Here is a 7658-nt window from a genome sequence, read left to right on the forward strand (position 1 = left end):
TCACCACTAGTCCTGGCAATCCAAGGAGCTTGTTTTGCATCTCCCAGGAGATTCTCTCTATCCTGCCTTTTCTTTTCTCGCCATATGCCCTCTGCCCTTTTCTGGGGCTGGTATGGGGTGGTAGCTGAGCCTGTGCTTACTAGCCTTAGAGCAGCTCCGGCTAGGTCAGGTGCACTTTGTGGAGAGGGATGGAAGCTGTTCGTGGCAAGAATCTAATTTTTTTTGTCGTCTTCTTTTTTTCTTTCAGGGGATTTTTTTATGAATTTATTAGTCAGCTCTGAGCTTGTAAGTGTTTCCAGAAACAGAGATGCAGTGCTCATTCAAAAGCCAGCTTTAACATAACTCAGTACTGAGGAACAGGCTAGTGTATTTAATGTATTCCTAAGCAGGAGATTCCCTCTCTGCTCTGACAGTAAGTGTGGTGAGGTTGTGGGGGTGACCATGCACAGGCAAATTGATCCTGCACTGCCTTTTTTGGGGAAGGTTCCTTGTGCTTAGGGTCACAGCTAGCACCTTCTGCAGCCTGGAGGACAGCTAGAGCTGCCACAGTCTCAGAGCTGCCCCAAAGTCTGCCTAAATCTGCATGACAGAAGGAGGCCGCAGGTATGAATTTGCACATCTGTCAGCCTGTCCTTCACTTTGGGGCCCACCCAGTGCACTAAGGGTAGGTTTATTTCATGCTTTTACAGCAAAGGTGAGCCAACTCCATAGCACTGTGTCTAGGATGCAGGGTCAGTGAAACAGAGACTTCTTTCTGCACTGCTGGGGTGGCCCCAAAACTTCCTCTCTGCTCAGGGACAACAGACAACCAAGCTGACATCTGACTGGGGGAGAAGAAAAGAAAGAAAAAAAAAAAAAAAAAAAAAAAAAAAAAAGAAGGCTAACATTATCTCCATCAGCTGAGCACACACCTCTTCGTCCATGAGAGAGACTGGTCCATCCAGCCTCACACTTCCCCTGGATGACAACTGTCTCCACAGGAAAATAGTCACAAAATTGTCCCAGGCACAAGCCAATAAGGGCATAACTTTCTTACAAACATAAAAATACTTTGGGACCTATAGGACCTCATCTGCACCTCCAACCACTTCTTCCTCAGGTGCTGGAAGTTTGCCTTGGGTGGGTGTAAGAGTAAATAGGGAGAACCAGAACAAGGTATCGATTTACACACTGGGAGCAACAGGATACTAAAGGAAGGAAGGAATGGGGAAGGAGGAGCCCCAGCTAATCACCCCACTAAAATCACAGGGCAGGAAAATGCCTACATCCAGGATAAGGCAACTTTAAGCACACTCCACCACTTTCCTCTGCCAAGCCGCAATAATGTTCAGCTCTTGTCCATACTACCCCACCCAGAACAGTAAGCTGCTAGGTAGGGCTCACCTACCAGATTTTTAAAAGCACTGCAAATGTTTTGTTTAACAGGATTTCCCCCATAAATATTAACAAACCAGTGGTGGAATGATGTGGCTGCTCTCTGGAGAGAATGAGCCCCAGGTCCCTGCCGGGGCAAGTCATTCCCCACAGAGCTTGACTGGAGGTTCAGTGCTTTTGCACAGTAAATTAAGAGCAGCACTACTGCCTGAAAGCTGTGTCAACTGCTCCATTTACCACAAGTGTTATGTTAACTAAAGGCCCTATTCCGGAGGGGCCTTTGGCCTCACAAAAGCCTAATTTCCATGTAATTTACATTGGAAAGTTGCAGAGTGCTCCTTCTCTTTGTCACACCAACCCATTATTTAACCACAATTTGCCCTCAGACAACATTAGGGAAGGGGGCTTGCCAATACAGAAATGGGAGGCAGCTAAAGCTCTTTATTGCTTACTGCTTGGATATTTCACTGCCTAGGGTTTTCAAAACCTGGCCAGATGAAGGACTATAAAATATGCAGCCAGGAAAGTGTCTGTCCTTGCAGGGAGAGAGGCTGGATGGGCTGCTATGCATTCTCACGTATCCATGGAAGAAAGCTGGATCCTGCCCCTGTTGCTGTCAGATATGTCACCCATGCCGTCTCCAGAGGCAGGTTCATGGCGAGAAACCTGTCTCACTGGGAAAACAAGGGACATTATAGCCCCTTCCAAGTACTTCAGAAAAGCCCCACCACATTGCATGTGCTGAAATACAAGCTGGCAGGGAAAAAGGCTGGCCTGGCTCAATAGAGAGCTGCGGCTGGAACTTAGGAATAAAAAGAGAATTTATAACCTTTGGAAGGAGGGGCAGGCTACTCAAGAGGAATACAAGAATACCATGAAGTTATGCAGGAAGAAAATTAGAAGGGCCAAAGCCCCGCTAGACGTGAGCCTGGCTACTACTGTAAAAGGTAGCAAGAAATGTTTCTATGAATATATCAGCAACAAAAGGAGGGCTAAGGAGAATCTCCATCCCCTGATGGATGCAGGGGAAACATAGTGACAGAGGATGAGGGAAAGGCTGAGGTACTAAATGCCTTCTTTACCTCAGTCTTTAATAGTCAGAACAGTTGTGCTCCAGATAACCAGCCACCTGAGCGACAAGGACAGGGAATAAAATTAAGCCCAAATAATCCAAGGGGAAATGGTTAGTGACTTGCTACACCACTTAGACACCCATAGGTCTGTGGGGCCAGATAGGATACAAGGGTGCTGATGGAGCTGGTAGAGGTGATCACTGAGCCAATTTCTATTATCTATCAGCAATCCTGGCTGTGTCACAAAAGTGACACTCATCTACAAGAAGGGCCAGAAAGAGGATGCAGTAAATTGAAGTCTGACCTTCAGTGCCGGGGAAGGTCATGGAGGAGATCATCCGAGGTGCAATCACACAGCACATACAAGACAACCGAGCAATCAGGCCCAGTCAGCATGGGTTTATGAAAGACAGGTCCTTTGACCAACCTGATCTCCTTCTATGACAAGGTGACTGACTTAGTGGATGAAGGAAAGGCTGCAGATGTTGTCCACCTAGACTTCAGTAAGGCCTTTGACACGGTATCTCACAGCATTCTCCTGGAGAAACTGGCAGCTCATGGAATGGACAGGTGTACTCTCCACTGGATAAAGAACTGGTCGAATGGCCAGACCAAAGAGTTGTGGTGAATGGAGTCAAATCCAGTTGGCGGCCGGTCGTGAGTGGGGTTCCCCAGGGCACAGCACTGGGGCCAGTTCTGTTTAATCTCTTTATCAATGATCTGGACAAGGGGATCAAATGCACCCTCAGTAAGATTGCAGACAACACCAAGTTAGGTGAGAGTGTAGATCTGCTTGAGGGCAGGAAGGCCATATAGAGGGATCTGGACTGGCTGGATCATTGGGCTGAGGCCAATTGCATGAGGTTCAACAAGGCCAAGTGCTGGTGCTGGGTCCTGCACTTGGGTCACAACAACCCCAGGCAGCGCTACAGGTTTGGGGAACAGTGGCTGCAAAGCTGCCTGGCTGAAAGGCATTTGGGGTGTTGATTGACAGCTGACCAAACATGAGCCAGCAGTGTGCCCAGGTGGGTAAAAAGGCCAACAGAATTGCGGCTTGTATCAGAAATAGTATGGACAGCAGGACTAGGGAAGTGATCATCACCCTGTACTCAGTGCTGGTGAGGCCCCACCTTGAATACTGTGTTCAGTTTTGGGCTCCTCACTATAGGAAAGACATTGAGGTACTAGAAAGAGTTCACAGGAGGGTGATGTAGCTGGTGAGGGGTCTGGAGCACAAGTGTTACAAGTACCGGTTGAGGAAAATGGAGCTGTTTAGACTGGTGGAAAGAAGGCTGAGGGGAGACCCCATTGCTCTCTACAACTACCTGAAAGGAGGCTGTAGCATGGATGGTGTTGGTCTCTTCTCCCAAGTAACAAGTGATAGGACAAGAGGAAATAGCTTCAAGTTGCACCAGGGAAAGTTCAAATTGGATATTAGGAAAAAAATTCTTCACAGAAAGGGTAGTGAAGCCCTGGAACAGGCTGCCCAGGGAAGTGGTGGAGTCACCATCCCTGGAGGTGTCTAAAAGGCACATAGACTAGGTTCTTAAGGATGTGGTTTAGTGCTAGAGTTAGGTTATGTCTGGACTTGATGATCTTGAGGGTCTCTTCCAACTGAAATGATTCTATGATTCTTCAGTGGTACAGCCCCATTCCAAGGTCTCCTCATCTGCCTCCTGTTGCATGAGGGAAATATTCCTCTTGAACATCTATGCCAGCCCAGCTGAGGCTGTGCAACCTGCAGCACCTGGGAGGTTCTCACCTTCCCCTCGCTCTCCTGCTCCCCACTGTCCCCTGGCACCCTGCAAGGCCAACTTCTTACCTCCTCTGAGAGGCCACCACAGCAAAACTTGCATCTGTTGCAAGTACAGTGGTACTTTCTCCTGCACTGATGGGACACACCAACCCACTGTCAGGCCCTAGGCAGGTGGGCCCAAGTGCTCAGCCAGCATTGGTGTCAAGTCATTGAGAATTCTGATGGCACAGGGATGCTGACTTTTATACCTACTTTAAGGGTCTTTTCCACCCTTTCAAATTGCTCCAAAGGGGTCCTACATGAGTGTCTGCTTCACTGTCTCTTTATTAAACTTCCTGTTGAACTATGACTCTTGACAGTGATGAAGCACAACAGTCTCATTCAGCTTCCTCTCCATATGTGGCAGTCCCATGGCAGCAGGGGGAACACACTATCAATCCATTCCTGCAGTCCTGGGATTACTTTTCCCTAGAGCAATTCATAGCTGCCAAGATAGTATAGCTTAGTCAGGGGCAAAGAAAGGGGAACAAGAGCTGTAAAAGCAATATTGCACCCTGGGCATGCTCTTCCTCACAGAAATTTCTGCCGCAATCCATCCTGACAGTTTCCTTGGGGTGTGGGAGAATTCTTTACCTGCAATCAGTCTGGTTTTTAGCAGACACCCATTATCAGTTAATGAAAAGTCAAGGGGGAACAGAATATGTTTTGCAGCTTGCACTCTGCCTCCAGACTGCAGCTGGAATTAGTATGTTTGCTGGTGTAATATAGCCACTTCTCTCAGAAAGTAGATTCCCAGTGCTCCTACAGCACCAATGAGGAGTGTGGGGAACCTTCCATCTGCAAGCAGGGTAACTAGGGACATACAGCTGTTGTGTCTGCAGTTTCAGAAACTGCTGTTTTATTCGGACAGTGCTCATGGGCCCTTACTGAAGTGCAGACCCACTCTGCCAGGCAGGTACTCATTCTTCCTAGAAGAGAGACATTCCACAGCAAGTTTGATGAAACAAGAGCAGGGAGAGACAAGAAAATGTAGTCTCAGCCCTGTCATGGGTAAGAACTGAGGCTGGAGAGGAGAATGGGTGTGGACCTCCTCCAGACGACATGTTTTTTCCCTATTTCTGCTATCACCACAGGCATGCTCTCCCACCAGAGGCAGTGCCGAACTCATATTTAGCGCATTCACTTTCTGAAGAGACACACTAGAGTCAGCATATCAACTTGTCTCACTACCACAGATACCAGTAACAGCTAAACCTGGATGAAGCAACAGACTCCGTTCATTGTCAGTCATTAACACAACAGCATTTACATACGTGCATCTGCAAAGCAGAAGATGTGACACTTGGCCACTTTGAAGATGTCAAGAGCATGAGGGTGTTTGCAAAGTGTGAAAATCCTCAAAACAGGGTTTCCCATTTCCCTTTCTGAAATTGGGCATGCCAGCATTTAAATTCCAGCCTCTGAAATATCTTAGGGGAGTTAGCCTAGTTATTCCTCTTTCCGAAAGGAGAAAAGCTGTTCCTGGCATATGTGGCTGTGTGGTATTCAAGCGGGAGCAAAAGGTTTTATCCTGCTGCTACACAGCTTACAGGGACAACAGAAGCCTCTCCAAGACAGAGTAATGCTCAGATGGGGGGAAAAAAAAATAAAAAAATTAAAAAAATTCACTTCAAACCATGTCTTTCTCCAGCAAAATTGTAACTGCAGATGAGCAGGAAATCAAAGAGAATCCTGCCCAAATATGGACAGAGATTTCAGAAGATGGGCCTGAGTTCAAATTATTTTTCCTCTTTGTGGGGTGACCCCATTCAGTTTGATGAAAGCAGCACACAAAAATTGATGGACAGAAAAAGGACAGCAGGAGGCTGCAAACACACAGCCACATTCTCAATGTGAATTCAGAGCCACGCTCTGCAGATGGGAACAATAAGAATCAATTATACACATCTGGACTCTTTCCCTTTAAAATAAAAATTTAGATCAATAGATTTTGGATACAGTGAACTGGAGGAGGCTGCTTGAGGTTCAGAACGGCAGCTGCATGCAGACTACTGAAATATTCAATTTCCATCATACGAAGCTTTTTGAAACATTTTGAATGTCTCAATAGTGATAACAAAACACTCACATCAGGGGGTGCTTCAAATTCTGGCCACACTTTTCAACTTAATTCCAGAAGCCAAGAATCTTCTTGTTTTTAATGCTGAAACTTGCTGATAACATTGAAGAAAATGTTTAGCCACAGGAGAAACTGAAAACCTAACATTTCTGTAAACCTTCCTCTGACAGCAAGAGAGAAGAAACAAGCAGCTCACTTTCCCTCTGCCACGGACATATCTAGACATTAGAAGTTCTTTGGAAATCACTTAAACCAGAAAAAAACAAGGCAGTCATCTCAGGGAATCAGCAGCTGCCATTTTCACTGACACACAGTACTGACCTCAGTCAGGTTGCATGCAGCAATAAGGCCACCACATAAGCATCACTCAAAACAAGGATTCAAAGAAATGCAGAGTCAAATAGAAGAAAACCTTCCTGGGCAGATTATAAGCCCTGAAGTGTCTTTGCCACAGGTGCATTTGTGCCTCCTACAACAGTCCTTCAACTAATGACAAAAAGCAGGTACTGAGAGATTAAATTTCCAGTATGACTTCAAGCAAAACACTCAACGCCCAGTCATGTTCATTCGATGCATTGGGAGTTGCCAGGATTTTGCATAGTCTGGCAAGTTCTCTTTCTTCATATGAAACCATGTGGCTTGCTTTTTGCAAAGAACAAGGGAATTCGCTCTCGATCTCCCAGATATATCTTCATAGTACAGATTGCTGCTTGGGAATGCCTGAGGTTGAAATCCATATTTGGCCTGAGACTGCTTCACTTGGAAGACCAGCAGGGCATGTGTGCGCAAAGAGAAACTTAAGAAGCCCAGCCTCTCAGTGATTCATTATGATCATATATGCTATTTCACATAAAAACCCCAGACCTGCTCACTATTCTGACTCTGAAAGGTAGCTTTCTTCCTCTGCTTTTAAAGTTCTGCCATCCTATCTTTTCTCAGTCATGAATGTATGCCCTTATTGCTGCCTTGATGGTAGAGAGATGGTACAATTAATTTCAAACTTCATTTTCAATTGCTCTGTTTCCATTGTTTTTAAATACATGCCCATGTTTCAGATGCTCAGCTGTTGTAAATTGGGGTACTTTCATTGGTTACTGTAGAACAGCACAGAGCCACAAAATGCAGAAATCACTCCTTTACTCTTTCAATTCACCTGTATTCCATCATATGACTGTGCTATACATTTCTTTACTTTCCTTTGGCTCTACAAAAGCCAAAAGGAGATAGAAGAAGGAAGATAAATATTTGGCAAAATTTCTCAAGGTGACAACTGTGCAATCTGTATATTTGACCACTTGCATTTTCAAATAATTTTGCAAGGTCAGCCAGAAGCTCC

Source organism: Streptopelia decaocto (genome assembly GCF_964273445.1).
Source record: "Streptopelia decaocto genome assembly, chromosome: Z".
NCBI classification, from domain to species: domain Eukaryota; kingdom Metazoa; phylum Chordata; class Aves; order Columbiformes; family Columbidae; genus Streptopelia; species Streptopelia decaocto.